Source organism: Enhydra lutris, unplaced genomic scaffold (assembly GCF_002288905.1).
Source record: "Enhydra lutris kenyoni isolate GAN:26980312 unplaced genomic scaffold, ASM228890v2 scaffoldscaffold54, whole genome shotgun sequence".
Lineage (NCBI taxonomy): Eukaryota > Metazoa > Chordata > Mammalia > Carnivora > Mustelidae > Enhydra > Enhydra lutris.
Genome location: NW_019154138.1, coordinates 12568380 through 12586973, shown reverse-complemented (window position 1 = coordinate 12586973; position 18594 = coordinate 12568380).

Below are 18594 nucleotides of genomic sequence, written 5' to 3'. Positions count from 1 at the left end.
CAAAGTTTGCCTAACTTGGGCAGAATCTGGGGGATGGGAAACCAGCCCACTTGAGAAGATCAGGAGGAACACCAACAGTGTCTACAAGAAGTATTGATAGTTGTAATTGCTAAAATGGCTTTGTTGACAAATATGTTTGTGGAACATAACATTAAGTAAGGATAAATTTGTTTTACTAATGAAGAACACCTCAAGGCTTCTAATATACTGATTTGATGTGACATTTCGAGAGGATGATGTGTTTTATAGGATTTTCAAACAAGTTTATTTAAATTATTTTTGATCCATTTTACTTATTATATAGAAAACACACACACACACACACACACACACACACACACACACACTCTTAAGGGAGTGATTGTTTCTTGGACCACCTGCATCAGAATCCACCTACGATGTTATTTAACCTTCAGGTCTCTAGATCCCACTCTAAAAGTGTTGAATCCGAATCACTGAGGTATTGGCCCAGAAATGTATAGACTTAACAAGGATTTTAAATGATTCTGGTATGCAGTAAAATATTCACTTTTACATGTGGGAGAGATGTTTGCCTTTTTATTTTAACTTAAAAACATGTTTTAATTTCTAATTTATTTCTCATTTTAATCTCAAAGCACACACTGGCTCATCGTAAACTACATAGCCTCTGTTGGGGTTTTTACTCAACTGTGATTTGGTTTCCTATAACCCACTTCCAGCAGTGATATGAATGAGCTCTAGAAAATCTGCTTTGAAATTACTAGAGAGTTGTTGCCAAACACATTAACTCATACACTACTCTGTATGCTCCCTGAAGAAGAAGCATTACTTGAGAAAAAACATTGAGGTAAGTGGCAGGAAGAGTTTTGCTCTTCTGATAGAAATTATAGGTTCCTAACACAATAGGGGGAAAAAATGCTTTCCTGTGATATTGATTTCTATGAAGCTTAGCAACAAATTTTGGGTTATATCTACTTGCTCAACAAATTATCATGGCCAGCCTATATGTTTGCATTTTAACCTTCCTCACCTCAGCATTAATGGTAAAAAGAAAAACTAACATTTATCAAACGTAGACTAAGTTACCATGCTCTGTGTTAATCATATTAAATGCAATAACTCAATTAATCTTCTAATACTCTATGAATTACATGTTCTGATTCACATTTTACTAATTAGAGAACTGAAGTTTAAAGAAATTGAAATGCTCTCCCAGAACATAAAGTTAGCAAGAAGTAGAAGAGGGATTTGAACCCAGAAAGTTCAAAACTGGAGAAAGCCCTTGCTGTATTTCCTCCCCCTTGCAATGATTTGCACCTTTAAAAAAATCACAATATTTTTGTAGCTATAATAATGTTTTTCTGGAAAAGAAGAAGACACAGTAAAGAAAAAATATAGTGAGGGAAGCAAACTATTATATAAATAAATGTATTTAAATAATGAGGTAATGTAATTTTTTGAATATTTGGGGATCTACAATACAAGCAGCAAGAATTAAATTTTATTGTTTTCATCTTTTACTAACTTCATGTTTTGGATGCAATATCAATATTTAAGATAGTCAATGAATATCCCATCTAATTTATTTGAAATAATGATATGTAATTAGTGATTATAGTTTTTAAGCATCATTCAGTCGATATTTATATTTCAGGTAGATTGCTAAGTCTTACATAAGATACATATGCAGTGTCCATTATGTACATTCAAAATGGTAGATAAAAAATTTAATACATTCTAATTGGTCATACATTCTCTCTGAAGAGACAGTAGTAGTAATTTCTTAGAATTTTATCTTGTAAGGTTGAAAGGGTTCAGTTAGTTTACTAAGAGCATGTGTATGAAAGACAGATTTAAAAATTAAGCCAGGTTATTTTCAGAGTCCAAAGCTCATGATTTTCATACTTCACCATACCCCTCAAATATATTTTTAAATTAAAAAATAATAAACTAGGGACCCATGATTTTTTTTTTACTTTCATAAAATTCTAAAAATCCAGAACCTAAATTTGAGAAAAATGAATGTCAACAGAGTCAGTTGTAGATTTCAATGGAGATAATTTAACAGAAATATTTAAGGGAAGCTCTAAGGAACTACAGTTACCTAAAAAATACATTCAACACAACCCACAAAATAGGACAAGACTTTCCTCTTTTTCCTCCTTAGTAGTTTTCATTTGTTTGACCCCCTACCCTTAAATGCAGTAAGCTCAGTTGCACATGCAGAATGAAAAGTGGGGAAAAATGTTAAGTTCACCGAAATAAAATCTTTTGGGACATAATAATTACTACAAATTTTATTTGGTTGTTTGAGATGGTAATTATTATAATTTATGATAAAACATTCAGCAAATTGCCTGCTGATTGGGATAGCTAAGGAAAAATAACTGGATTTTTCACAACACAACTTTTATTCAATCAGGACAAATACCTTTTTTTTTTAATAGCAAAAAATTATTTACAATGGATATTTAGAGAGTGAGGGCAGAGAGTGAAGCAATAATTTTTTGAGAGTATCCACTTGCAGCTGGGGACCTAGCTCATTCTTCTTACAGGAATGTCCTTTCTCGTTGTGTTAAACCTTTGGGATTCAGCTTTAGTAGACATCTACTGTGTTGCCATCTGCAGTATTTATTTATTCTGAATTTCTTCAGGTATCTCCCTCTCCACTTCTGAGTTCTCATGCCTGGCAAGGAGGAAACTCCATCTTAGGATCAAAGGATGAGAAAGTTTTGTCCAACCAGATAATCACACTTTCCTGGCTTTATCAGTTAGGTCAGGTAGGAGCATATAATTAGATTAGCATCCATATACTCTAAATTAAGAAGAAATATTTCTTATTTTTGCTAGAACTACTGGAAGACTAGATATAAGCCTGGAGTTCTCTGAGATCATCTCTTGAAACCTGGCAGAGATGGCAACATAGGAGATAGCAGAAATAAGGGATCCATGGAGAAGTACAGTCCCTAGTAATATCATTTGGCCATCTAGAGAAGTTATGTCTGAAGGTGCCCTTGGATAATCACTTGTTTTTTATTTTAGTTGTGTAATGTCAATCTAAGTAGGTGATCCCACGCACACAATCAATTCATCCCCAAAACATTTCCCAGATGTCCTGGAAGAAAGAGGGTAACAACTAGAACTATTAACCTCATGTTTCCCTCTCCCATCAGAACCTGATACTATATTGGATTCAAGCAGATGGGGAACAATTTCTAGTCAAAGTGTGGACAGTCTTGATTTGAATTTCAGGAGAATGCCATAATGGTTAAGAACACTACGTGAGCAATGCTTGAGTTCATATGCCAGTCTGGCAATTATAGTATTCCTTGACTCATGATGGGTCCTGATAAATCCATCATAAGTCGAAAATACCATACATTGAAAATGCGTTTAACACACCTAACTTACTGAACATCATGGCTTAGCATAGCCTACCTTAAAACTGCACAGAACACTAGCATCAGGCAAAATCATCTACAGAAAGCCTATCTTATGATAAAGTGTTGAACATCTCAGGTAATTTACTGAATACTGAACTGAAAGTGAAAAACAGAATGACTGTACGAGTACGGAACAGCTGTGACTGCACTGGCTGCTTATCCTTGTGCTCACATGACTGATGGGGAGCTGTGGCTACTGCCCCTGCCCAGCATCATGACAGAGTAGCCTACCACTTATGGCTGGCCCAGGGAAATATCAAAATGCAAAGTATACTTTCTTTTAATGCATATTGCTTTCATACCATCATAAGGCTGAAAAATCCTAAGTGGAACCATCATAGATTGGGGACAATTTATAGATGTGTGATCTTGAACAAAGTACTTAATATTAGCTCTGAGTTTTCCCCATTTTTATAAGAGGTGATAGTAATATTACCTATAGTGTAGAGTTCTAGCAAGGAATTCTTAACATCATTCATGTGAATTATGACCCACCTTGTTTGGGTCATAATTCTTATCACAGAACACAGATTCAATAACGTACAACAGTCTTATTACTGGTACCCAGACATCTTTATAACATAGGAAGGTGATACGAGATTATTTTCACTGTGCACTTCAAGCACAAAATCAAACTTGTCACAATAGCTTTTAACTGACTTGTGTGATCACAGGTGAGATAATTAAAAAAAAATAAAAATAAAAACAGCAGCAACAGGGGAGATAACACGAAGCAGGTTGAAGGACGAAGAAAAGAATGAAATACATTTGGAGGAGGAAATGAATTTTTGCCTGGGTCACTTGCACGGAAGGAGTGCACCTAGGGCATGGGGCCTGTGGTCACCGGATATGCTGCTGTGGACCTGGGACGGCACAATCGGTTGAGAGCGGGGAGCTTCAGAAGTTGGAAATCTGATGTCTAGGCCCAAGGATACCAGGAGCCCAACACATACGTTCCTGCCAGGCTGAACAGCCTGGTGCTTGTTAGATTGTAATTCTATTTGATGAAGTAGGTTAATACTATATTTAGTTTGAAGAAGAGAAGAGAACGGAGAACAAAGCTTGTTATTCACTTTATGGAAGGCCTTTGCCTTGAAAATTAGAAATAGGAGGTGGCTGTGGGTTGAATAGTATTCTCTCAAAAATTCATGAACACCTGAAAATTCAAAATGTGACCTTACTTGGAAATAAGGTCTTTTGCACATGTAATTAGTTGAGGTAAGGTCCTATTGATGCAGGGTGGGTCCTAAAACCAACCACTGGTTTCCTTATTTAAAAAAAAAAAAAAAAAAAAAAAGGACACATAGAGAGACACACACATAGAAGGACTGGAGTGATTCCTCTTTCTACAAGCTGAGGAAGACTGAGGATGGCCAGGAGCCGCCAAAAGCTAGGAAGAGACAAGAAAAGATGATTCTTCCCTAGAGCCTTCACAGGAAGCATGACCCTGCCAACACTTTGATTTTGAATTTCTAGCCCCAATAGCTGTGAGAGAATAAACTTCTGTTGTTTTAAACTACCACGTTTGTGGTATGTTTTTTGGCAGCCTCAGGAAAATAAAAGAGAGGCTAAGAACTTTGTTTTTGTAGAGGGTGGGCAGGAGAAAAAAAAAAAAAAATATATATATATATATATATATATATATACAAAATTTCTACAGCAAAGTATTTTTCCAGGATATATAAAAAGAAAGCATCAAATATAATCTTATCTTATAAATGTGGCTACCCATAATATTTTGATCTATATCATCCCAAATGTTTTCTATGCACTTATCAAAATACCTGATTTAAAAACTGATCTAACTTGCTTCTTACCCATCCACTTGATCTTTTTTTCATGTTTTTATATTGGTAAATATTTTTGAGGGGCTCTTAATGCTTAAAAATTTTCTCTTTGCTCTCCCGCACTCTTCTTTGGATTCACTTAGCAATTTATTCTGATAATAACATCTATTAAATTACTTAATCCTAAAGCAGTCTTGTGAATTTGATATTATTATTTTCATTTTAAATATAAGGAAACCAAAATTAAGAAAGACCAAACAACTGGCTCTGAATCAGTCATCTAATTCTAGATCAAGAGGACTAGATTCTGGCTATGTCTTGGCAGTCTTTCAAAATCTTGGAATGAAATCTCTCTGTGATTATACTAATCTAATATACAGTTTATGATATGACTCTGAAAGAACGCAGAAGAAAGTATAGTACCTCAAATTCTAAAAATCTTAAAAAGCAAATGACAAGTATTTGAACAATATTTATTAAATAAATATTGTAAGTTAAAACGTTTTCTCCTTTATTGTCTATACTGTAAAGTTCTGAACACAACGCTGTGAATATTTGCTACATTTATTGAGTGCTAATTGCATTAGAAGTTGATCTTCTAATTTGTCAGAACTTGGTATTGTCGGTTACGTTCTTTGTATGCCAGTCCCAAGTGTGGCTAGGGAAACACAATTGTAATGAAGTAGATTTGTCCTTGTTTTCTCTCTATTATAATTCCTTCTGAACACCTACATTTGATGATAGAACTTTTGTTCTATCATTTTTTTATTTTATGCTACAGAATGGCTTACAATGATTTTCTCTTTTAGTCCTTCTACTGGACATGAATGTTGTTGTGTCTATAAAATGTATCCGACTACTTAAACCTAGGATAAAATGCACAACTCTGTGTGTTTCTGAAGTCATGTAGATATTGTACTCTCCCACTGCTTCATCAAATACACCTGTCAATCATCCAAGTAGCCATCATTTAAGAATGAGTCTTGTGTGACCTATGAGAAAATAATTAACATTGGCTTAATAAAGTGAAAGGTTATTGTATTTTTCTTTGGGTAATAGGAGCTCTAAAATTAAGTAGATGTTGTTGATTCAATCTCTCTGGGCCATCACCTTGTGACCACATGGGAGATACCGTCAGATCTATGTTATCACACCAATAAAGGACAAGGGTCTGTGTCAAAAAGTTGCATGACAACTGAGTGTGCTCCTTTAAAGAACTTTATTAGCCCCGACTTTATGACTTCCTTGTACCTCACTCTTCCTAGAAGTAGGCCACACAATCTTCCCTAGCTGAAAGGAAAACTGAGGAACTTCCCAGCTAGTGGCTTTGTTCTCCTAAATAAAACCTGGGTTCAGTTGATAAAAATGAAAGAGAGACTGAATACTGGGTAGGCAGCTCACAATTTCTGCATCAAGAGTCACTGTGCAGATATGTACTGAACAGATCTCAGTACAAAACCAAAGTGCTATGTAGGAAGGGAATTTTTGAGCTCACTGATGCTGCAATCCTGGGTTTGTATCCCAATTCAGAAAACGTAATGGGATAATAAGATGTCTTAAATTTTTCCTGTTTTATAAACATTTGAAACGTGAACCACCTAGTTTGAGATAATTGAGGATGGTACTGCTTACTTCATCAGATCTCCCAATACTAAAACAGTATTATTAATCATATTATTTTAAAATTGTTGCATCAGCAAAATACCTAATGGGTTGTATGGTAGATTCATTAGCAATTTCCACTTTTTATTGATTATCCTTCAGAATCTAGCCATGCCAGTGCAACTGACTCATAGGTATTAAGTGGTTGGAGACAAATGGAAAACAATACACCAGGTGCCCATTAAATATAATTACTGACCAATCATAAATCACTGACTAAGAAAATTTCGGTGCTCCATAGAAGATGTCTATTTTAATACTATCATTTTACATATGAAGAAACTGAGGCAGAACAGAGAAGTGACACTACCAAGATCAAACAACCCATCTGTAGCATAAACAGGAAAAAAAATAATTTCCAGGCCTATTTCTACCACATTAAAACCAGTTATCTTATCTCTAAATCCTCCTTTCCTACAGTTATTTCTATTAATGATATCACCCTCATGTCCCCAGCTGGGGAACTGTTGATTAATACAAAGACCCTATTTTTTCAGACACACATTACAAAATATTCCCGACATAATTTCAAAGTTAAATGCAGATATAGATGCAGGGGATAAATATGGCATACTTTTTAAAAGAGTTTTTCCTTTTTTTTAAAGCTATGCAATGTCAAAGTTTTTACTGATACAGATAACAGTTGGCAAATTTACTGTTACTGTTATGTGTGTATGTGTGTACTTTTCTGCAGAACAGGAATTTTTAAGGTAGAAATTTAGGATTATTCACTTACTCCACTTCAAACCCAAAATACAAATAATATACTTTTACACACACACACACACACACACACACACACACATCTGTCCCTAAATGTGGAGATCTCAATATGTAACAGAGTACTCAACAGAATAAATCTTGAATTATTTGGAAAAAGCTATAAAATATTTATATTTCTGTTTCTCACTTGATAAGAAAACAATGCTTAGTTTAATAAGAAAATTATCCAAAAAATAACAGAAGTCTAAACACAACAAAATGTTCAGGAAAATAAAGACATAAATATGTTAAACTTGTTTTAAAAACTAATTAAGTTGCACAGTGATAAACAATGTTTCAATCTAATTGATTTGTTGAATGAACCCAGGTTATAGCAAAGAAAATTCACTCATTATTTATCAAATCGCAGGCAAGAATTATTAAATCAAAAACAGGCACATAGAATGCCATATCATTTGAGTTTTAAATCCTTCTAACTTCAAACTTACTTTAAAATAGAATTATCAAAACCAAGTGCCTTGATTTCAGGGTTGGCTAAAAATAAAATAGATTTTTAAAGTCTGTCACCATAGTTTTTGTCACATTGACAGAGACAGTCCAGTTAATTATGTTTCTGGACTTTAATTTTTTTTTCTCGAGAAGAAAACACGTTCATACCTAAATAAATCAACCTACTACATCTTGAAATTATTTAATCTTTTTTATAATATCACATACACCTATATATGTCATATCTCATGAAATTTCACATGCAAGCTATACTCTGGAAATGCATGAAGAATGATGAGGGATGAATATAAATTCTAAAAAGAATGTTTTAACAAGCTTATTTTAGATTTTGACATTTAATGAACACACAAATATACTTTAAGCATGTGTCATTCTCAGTGAAGCTCTCAAGACAGAGTAGTGGGGTTTTTAATTAGGATTATAGATCCCTGGTACGTATATCAATTACCATTTATCAATTAATGTTAATTAATGTAAATATCTACCTAAAGTAGCCATTCGATTTGTTATCTGGTACTGTAGAGAAGAACACCTCCACAATTTCTGGGATACATTCAAGAAGACCTTTTCAAAGGAAATAGTATATGGGGTGCCTGAATGGCTCAGTTCAGTGACTGACATCACCTCGGGTCACAATCCCAGAGTCCTGGGATCGAGCCCCACATTGGGCTTCCCGCTCATTGGAGAGCCTGCTTCTCCCTCTCCCTCTGCCTGCTGGTCTGCCTACTTGTGCTCTCTCTCCATCTCTCTGTCAAATAAATAAATAAATAAAATCTTCAAAGGAAATAGTATAGAACACATTTTTCAACTGTAGAAATGTCTATTCAAGTTATTCAGATAAATTTAATAATATTTAGAGGAATTACATTTAAAAAGTAAATGCTAAATGAATCAGTGAAGTAATATCACTGTGCGAATAGTGTCCTAAACTATGTGTTAATAAGGTAACCATCATTCACTATGCAAGCTCTCACTACTAATAGCTTTTTAAATGATACATACCTCAAAATTACGACAAGTATAAAAATGGTGTTATAATCTTACATCATTGTAATATTGAATGCTGGCATATTTTCAGAAGATTAAGACAATAGCAACAACAACAACAAAATAACAAGAATATTGATGTGAGATTAATGCATCCACTTAAAGTAAGAACCATCACTAAATGAGCATCTACCATACGCAGGCACTGAACTAGTTATCAGCATGTTTTAATTATGAGAGATAAATAATATATCCAGAAAAAAATTAGTTTTGAGCAAATTATTTAATTTCACCCAGTGTCACACAGTGAGCAAATGATGGACCCAGAAATGAATTTAACTCCCCTATAGTAATGCCCACTATTCCCTATTCTTTTTCTCTGTAACAGCATCAAGATTTGCTTTACTATTAGAAGGATAATACTTTATTATTTTTTAAGATTACATTTATTTGTTTGAGAGAGACAGAGCACAAGAGAGAGTGAGAGTGGGGGGTTCCTGGGCAGAAGGAGAGGGAGAAGCAGACTCCCCACTGAGCAGGGAGCCTGATGTGGGACTCAGTCCCAGGACCCCAGAATCATGACCTGAGCCAAAGGCAGATGCTTCACCGACTGAGCCACCTAGGTGCCCCAGAAGGATAATACTTTAAACCAGACATGGACAGAATATTAACTTTGTTTAAATACAGAGATTATATTAATTTCATCATGGTTTGGTTACTCCTGTGGTTATATTGAAAGGCACTCTATAAAAGAGATTTGGGGAAGTGAGAGTTTTGCCCCACATCATATATTCTCCAATATGCAATTCTTTCTGCCTTCCTGCCTTCCTTCCTTCCGTTTTCCCTTCTTTCCTTTCTCCCTTTGTCTCTCTCTCTCTCTTGCTCTCTTTTTCTTTCTTTCTTTCTAGAATCATGAAAGGTGTTACTCTTCTGGCATTTGGCTTCTTAATGAAATACATAAACTTGCAAAAAAAATTTTGACAAAAACTCCTAATTCAGCTGACTTTATCGGATTACCCTACAAAGAACCAAGCTCTCAAAAAACAAACAAACAAACAAACAAACAAAACTCATTAGAACAAAGTTGTATACTTATTTGGATATTTGTGATGATCTAAAATAACTACCATAAATGTATATTTCTCTTCTATTTTAATGTGTATTGCTTGTCAAACTTACTAAGATAAAGGCTACTAAATTAATCTAACATTCCTTAAGAATAACATAAAATTGGAGTGCATCCCAGAAAAAAAAAGGAAAAAATAGCAATGATCACAGTACTTCCTGCAACAATATAAATTTTTGTGATAAAATATGACTTAAAAGATATTTCTTCTTCCTATATCAATTATATTATTTAATGTAACAGAGATTTCCTTGAATCATCCTTACTTTCCCAGATCTAGCCTTCCACACATATGAATTGCTTCTGGATATTTCTGCTTTGCTCATGAAGGCTGTCCCTCATTTATTCTTGTAAAAGTAAACATGATAAATATAAAAAGACTTAATTTTTATAGAATTCGTTTCACTTTGATGGTCTGTGTTTAAGAGATTCAACCCTTATCCTAAATTCATCTCTAGTAGAGCTCCCATCTAGTCAATAGTCTTGGAGGAAAGGATGACTGAAGTGAGATGGTAAGAAAAGTTTATGGGGAAAATAGAGATTAAGTAGAATTTAAACAGCTTATTTCTTATGTGTTTGTTTTTTTCTACTACAAAGTTTTTGGAATATATTTTTAGTACCAAGAATGGAAATTTCTCATGTTGAAGAGGAGTCTGAGCTCTCTGGACTCAATCTCATGCTAATAGTGATGGTAAGTTTGCTGGACTCACCCAGGAATTTAGATTCACCTTCATCATCTCCTTTACCTTGTTCTTCTCTTAAGAGGAAGGATACAAATTATGGGCCATGGACACTAAGTAGACACAGAAATAGAGACCAGAGTTTTAGGAATGCAGGGGAAAAACTCCCTCTTTTGCTCTTCCCCTGTCCCTAAATTCTCAGTGTAATATCTTTGGATTTTTCCGACTATCTCTGTCTTGTGTTAGTCTATGCAATCAAATGTATGTCTATGGCTGCCATGTGCTCATCGGGATCTTGCTCTGGAATTACATAAGAAAAGGAGGATTATGAGGATCCTGCTTAAGATCTCACTGAGAAGCTTTTTTTTTACTTAGGTATGTTTACCCTTGGGTTTATTTTCTAAACAAATTTTTAACACTGAAGTGTTACTTAGGCTATATTTCCTAGGAGTGATATTAAAAATGAAAAAAAAAAACAATAAAAAGGAGACTTTGATTAAACAGTCCCTAATCTAATATCCATTTAGACTGCCTCAGATAATTTTGTCAAACAGTGCTTCCATAAACATATTTATAAATATATCCTTATGTGCTAATGTGCTGGTGCAAGTCTGTTTGTGGATTCCTAGAAATGGAATTGGCTAGTAAATGAGTGCGTAGGTTTTAACATTTTCATACCCCTGAGTTAATTTCTATTTTTCTTTTCTTTTCCACCAATATACATTCCTGGTTCAATGTCTGATCAGCTCGTGGAATTCCTTTGCCAAATCTGGACATGTTTTGAGAAACAACATAGGCCATAAACTTTCTGACAATTCGAACAGTCTAAGAGTCTAGCGTAGCACATAGTTTTGATCTCTGTAACTTTAGTCTTATATAAAAATGAATTTACATTATTATATGCACATTCAGCTTTTATCTTTGATGGAAGGGATGTATAAAGGAGATAGAAACTGAGGTCATGATTATGCACAAGACAATTCTCTGTCTGTTGTTGGGGATGGAAATCCTAATTCCTTGTTTACTATTGTTTCTAAGAAATTTCCTGAAATACTACCCTGTGAATATGAGGCATCTCGCATAATAATATGTTCTAACAAAGGGTTTTTGCTCACATGAAACCTAGAGCATAGCTGTTGAATAAAATTGACCTTCCTCTTGCCTTCCTTTTGATTTCAACAAAAATAAATGAAATTCAAGAAATGTTTACAACATTTGCTGAACATGCGGGCTTTATATTATTTATTTATTCTTGGAATTAATCATTTATACATAGAACATGACTGATTATCTATTCTATGCCAAACACCAAACTAGGCACTGGGAATACAGGGGTGAGAAAAAGATTATCTCTGTGTCTAAGTGCATACTCCATTTTTTGAACAAAGTAGCTCCATCACAAAATGGAAAAAAAAAAAAAAAAGAAAGACAAAAAAGCAGAATAAATGTGATGGGATCAGAGAAAAAGGGTTTCTCATTATGCCTCCCAAAGCATGAGGCAAAACTTCCCTGAGGAAGAGATGCTTGAGTTTCCTGTGAAGAACGTATTGGAATTTTCCAGGTAGACAAAGATAGAAAATCACTTATAGAGCGAATATGTCCTATACAAAAGCCTCAGAAAGTGAGACAAGTGAATTCTTGGGGCAACATGGGTAAAGGCATATAAAATACTTAGCACAGTATCTGGCACTAAGTCATTGCTTGTTAAGTATCTGCTACTGCTATTATCATCATTACTTTATTGTGTTAGTAGTGGTAGCACTTATTTATTCTTCAAAACCCTGAATCAGATATCTTTTATAACCCTTCCACAAATGAGAAAATTAAGGCACAGACTTTGGACTCATCCAAATTTTTCCAAAATCACACACAGTTTGTTAGTGGAGGAGTATAGCAAGAACTTAAGCTCTTGGTATCTTAATGTGGTTCACTTTCAAGACTCATACAGAAAAGGTATTGGTGAAGGAACAGATTATGAAATGAGATATATACTAGTATAGGGATGTTGTCCTGTAGATTAGAGAGAGTTTCTGAAAGTTATGTATGCACAGGAGTGTGTGATGTGATTTACACTGCCATGAGAGAGAATCCACTAAAGCAGGGGAAGAAAAAGGGAGATCATTTGGGGAGCTACGGCTGTAATTCAAGAAAGAATTTATGAGAGTCTGACCTAAGACACCTAAGACAACTAAGACAAGAACTGACATATAAGAAGGAGTGCATTTTTATTTTTACTGTGTTACCCATTTTATTGTGGTGATCTGTAACTGAAACCTCACTGTTTTCAAGGTGTGCCTGTATTTTGAAAGTCAAAAAAAAAATGGAGTGCATTTGAGAGATATGTAGAGATTCAGCTGGTGAGAATTAAGATTACATGTTCAAAGTGGGACCTGGTAACTTTGCTGGGGAAAATGAAACTAAAAAATGTCTTATCTTGTAAACAAATAGGAATATGTATTCCTAGAGTGCTTTGTGTTTCAATTTAAGATGCATTCTCCATCACTTTCATTGCTTATTATCAAGATACTCATTGATTCTTAAAGATTAATGTAAATAGTGAGATAGTAAGATATCAAAATTAAATGAAAAAAGTTCAAGTCTAGTGTTTTCATAGGAAAACATATATCTAACCCAATTTAAATCTGTCATCAAATTATAATTACAAAAATGAATTAAAATAATTTCATAGAGATTTTTGTTTGTCAGTTCCAGTCAAAATTATTTGTCTCTGGATCTTTTGACATGATCCAATACACTTCTAGACAGCTGAAGATTTGCAGACCAAGGTGAAATCACATTGGTCTTCAATTTGTTCCCCATAAAGGGTCTTCATCTTATACTAGTAAAAGCTCTAATGACAATCCAGTTTCTCATGTAGAGCCAAGTAGAATTATACAGTTTGGGCTCTAAATTGCTTTAAGCCTTAAATTTTCAGAAATCGTTGTGCTGAGTCTTGTGAGATCTGTTTCAACCAGTTGCTTTGAACCACAGTTATAACAAATTGAATTTTTCATGTCTACAAATAAGTGGCTTAAATTCCCATGGAAACAAGTACTAATTCTTAGTTCTATATTATATTGATTTTCCTATAATGTTCTCTTGAAGTTTAAAATACACATTAAAATAGTTGCATTATTATTTCTTATCAATCCACATAGGCATTTGAAGACCAAATACATTTAAAAAAATCAAACAAAATAATTATAATAAATAATAATATTTAGTGCCTGATAACTCAAAGTGAGAAATCATTCTTTCCTGAATTTGAAGACAATCTGCATTCTCCATTTTTAATGAACTCAATTTATTTAAAAAAGTTTAGAATTTTATATTACACATGCTTATGTATAGTATTTTATGTTATATGTGTATAGATGCATTTAAATATTTAAAATGCATAAAAATATTTAAATATTTTTAACAGGGGCGCCTAGGTGGCTCAGTGGGTTAAAGTCTCTGCCTTTGGCTCAGGTCATGATCCCAGGGTCCTGGGATTGAGCCCCACATTGGGCTCTCTGCTCAGCAGGGAGCCTGCTTCCCTCTCTCTCTCTGCCTGCCTCTCTGCCTACTTGTGATCTCTGTCTCAAATAAATAAATAAAATATTTTAAAAAAATAAAAATAAATATTTTTAACAGAGGAGGCAATAGTGTGAATTAAAATGAGAACCAATTATTTTAGTTTTTTCTTAATAAACCCTAAGAAAAACACACTCCTTCTCATACAAAATTACATATGTGATAAGAAATATGATTTCAAGGCAATTCATCAAATATTTAAAGAACGAAAAAACTTTTTTTCCAAAAAAGTAAAGAAATAAGATGGAGGTTGGCTTATGTACACTTTGATTTATGAGAGTGTAGATGATGTACATTTAAAGAAATTATCTCAAATGGATATTATTAAGACATGCCACTAATCACAGTGCATTATTATCAATGACTTACTCATCTGTCTCTCCCAAGAGAATATAATTGCATTATTATTATCAAGGACAGGAATTTGCCCTCTTCAACTTCAGATCATCAGTGATGTGTCAAGACTGATAGACAACAAGCACTAAAGTTATATCATAGTAAGCACTCAGACATCTTTATTGAATGAACATGCAAAACTTAATAAAGTTTAAATAAACAACAACAACAACTAGGGAGCCTGATTTTACACCATTATGGTCTATGTAGTTCAACACAGAGTTGCTGAAAAATAACTAAGGCATATGTGGTAAAAGAAAACAATGAATGGTTTGATGACCTAAGTTCTTTTTTTTTTATTCTTTAATTTTTTTAAAATAAACATATAATGTATTATTAGCCCCGGGGTACAGGTCTGTGAATCGCCAGGTGTACACGCTTCACAGCACTCACCATCCAAGTTCTTAAATAGCTGATCATTAAAATAAAATAATATAATCAATAACAGCATACTATATATTACCAGATAAGAAGTAATAAATGTATACATATTTACATGGATTATTTTATATACTCTTATCAACTACCCTAAAAAATGGGACCAAAATTTTATTTTAAAACTCTCGTTAACACCACAAATATTTATTAAAGAACAACAATTTGTATCAACAAAGGACTAATTATTAAAACAAAAAGCAATACTAATTAGAAGTAGAGGGAATATTTTAAGATGATATGAAGAGGAACTCATATGTATTTAATAAGATTTATTGAATAGAGATTCAGAGTACAAATGAGTACAAGCTCTTCAAATAAGGATCAGACTGAATCTCAATTTCCCTCAATTGCCAGGTGATCAATTTAATTAACCTAATTTTAGGAAATTGAGGCTTACAAAAGCTAAGAGTACCTACTGTATAGACACTGTCATGTACTTCCCAGATCCTGTTTTAATGAGTGTTGTGACCAGAGATTCTGAGAATGGTGTTACCAGGTATCGTTTTGTTGTTAGTGACTTCAGAGACTGCCTTAGATTCAGAAGTTATCACATCAAACGTGACCAATATCAACGCTTGAGTATTGAGGCCTGGTCTTATTGGCTTAACTTGGTTAAGGATGATTTAACTCTAGACCTCTCTGTTGGGTCAACAAAGCCTGTAATCATGCTTGCACCAAACTTTGAATTCTGCCTTTGCTTACTGCTTTCATCTCCTCCCTTCCATGGGTGTTGATTCTTAGGCACTACTTAAAAATTAACAATTATCCTGTAGGCTAAATTCAACAGAAACTGCTCCTTGGGGAACCAAATCTGTGGCAGTCATCAGATATAGTTTGATAAAGAAGATGATAAGGAAAGGTTTGGAGTTAGATTATTTGCCACCTCTTTGGCAATAGGAATCTTAGAGAAACCTTTGGCAATGGTCAGGTAGAACACAGCTAGCCTGTGGAATAAAATATGTTTTTTAAAACTTTTATTGGCAATGAAATAAGACAATATAAATTTGATAGGAAATGTATTACATGATGGAAAGTATCTATTCTTTGAAAGACATGAAGGGAATAGTAACTTTAAGGTCAATGGGTACTGGATGGCTATTATTGCCAAGCTCTATTGCCTCTGAAGAAGGATAACAAAATGAAAGCCAAAGATCAGGAAATAGAATGTCAGGGAAAACTGAGGAAAGGCTTAAGGCATAATGAAAGGCAGAGTTTCAAATGATAAATCTCCAACCAAGGCAACTCTACTATGCCGGAGTTGAACTATTGGCTAGAATAAATGAATGTGGATATCTGAGTTGATTCCTCTGAAACTTTTGGATCCATAAATTTTCTTGAACTTTCTGAGGCAGAAGTGAACTACCCCTCTATGATAAAAGCATTCTTCCCTTGCTTTGAGACAAGAGAAATCCTCTCTTCTGCAAGATACCATGTATCCCCTCAAGTTCTACCCTCATCTCTCCTCTTTGTCACAGTACAAATAAATAGGATTAAGTTCCATCATTAGTCAGCAGGAATACACTGGGGCTAATAACAGAAGGAAAAATTACACTCCAAAGAGGTTCAAGATTTATATGCGCAGTTCACAAGAACATAAAGGGGATAGGATTTTGAGTCCACTTAACTAAGGACAAAAGTTGTTAATTTTGAATAAGAGGAACCTTATCATCCTAAGAACATGATCTTGACAACAGAACTTAACACACTGGCAAAAATTTGAAATGACTGTCTGAATTTGCTATTGGGATGCTGCCTGGAAAAATGGAAATGGCAGTGAACTACTTGAAATGAAGTTGAAAGAGCAGAATTTCTAAAGAAGATGATTAAAAAAGAGATTAAAATGTTTAGAAAAGTGGGTGTGGTGGAGAAGATATACATGTGATGATTATGTGCAACAGGAAGGCTTGGAAAATACACCATTTCCCAATGTCTCTATGATTATATAGGTGCTGAGGCCCCAAACTCATTGTCTCCCCTCTAATTTGCCAGGGTTGATGATAGGAGAGGCCATAACAAAATTAGGGTCACTGATATCAATGAGGGTAATGGGATCCTCCCCCAACGTCCAGGTAGTTTCATCATATAGATGGGGACTCATAATTCACAGCAAGATCCAAGGGTCCAAAGAGGCAGAGACGATCTACAGAGGTTATAAATATATTTAATAGAATACAGAATCTCTAGTGGCTTAGATGGGCTCCCAAAAAGGGCATTGTTAAACCTATACAAACATAAGAAATCAAGGATGAATAGATTAGGTGAATGAGGGCAATCTATTAAATATGATGATCCCTTGTTCAATTTTTGAACTAGAGCCAGGGTTTTGACCCTAAATCCAATGATTTAAGAAGAGGATTCCACATTACTGATTCCCATAGATTTTCCTCAAATGAACCTTTAACAATGTATTTAAGTTAAGTCCATGCTGGGAGAGCATTTTAAGAATGGTTATTCACAGGTTCAAGCTGATACTGACTCTCAGAGACACAGAGACACACAGGAATCAGGGAATAAATAAAGTTCTTTTGGTCAATGACTGCTCACAGTCTACTAGGACCACAGACACATATATTGGGCATTTTTTTTATACGCAAATGATTAGCTGTAATAAATGCCTTGTAAATCAGTACAACTTCTACATTGGGTCCTTGTCCTGTGGGTAGTAGCTAACACAGTAGAAGACCAATTAAAAGCTTAAAAACAGATGTGTCCTCACCAAGATAGCCAATATAAAACTACATTGTATTTTGAAAGACTAAAAAAATCCCACCATTTTTAGGATCTAAAGGTTTTAGAGGTGGTAGTATTCTTCATGGTTCCATTAACTGACCAATCTGGATGCTGAAGAAAACGATACTCTAAACAAAGAGAATACACTACCTTACACTCAATCCAGTAGTAATTTTGATAAGAGATACAGTGCCAAATGTAGCACGTTCACTAAGACAGGTACACATTGTATAGCTTAATGTGGTGAGTGCCTTTTTTCAAAACCTATTGGAAAAGAGAATCAGAAAATTTTCATTCACATGAAATGGTCAATAATACACATTTCCAGCTTTGCCCCAGACCTACCTCGATAATACAGCATGAAGAGATCTGAACTATTAGTCTGTCCTGTATCCATCTAACATATCACTGATATAATATTTATCAGATATGATAAGCAAGAAGTGGATAGCAAATTGGATACCTTGTTAAATTATACCCACTGCATGGAATGGGAAATTAACTGACAAAATTTGAGGGGCCTGTAACACCAGTTAAATTCTAGGCAGCCAGAA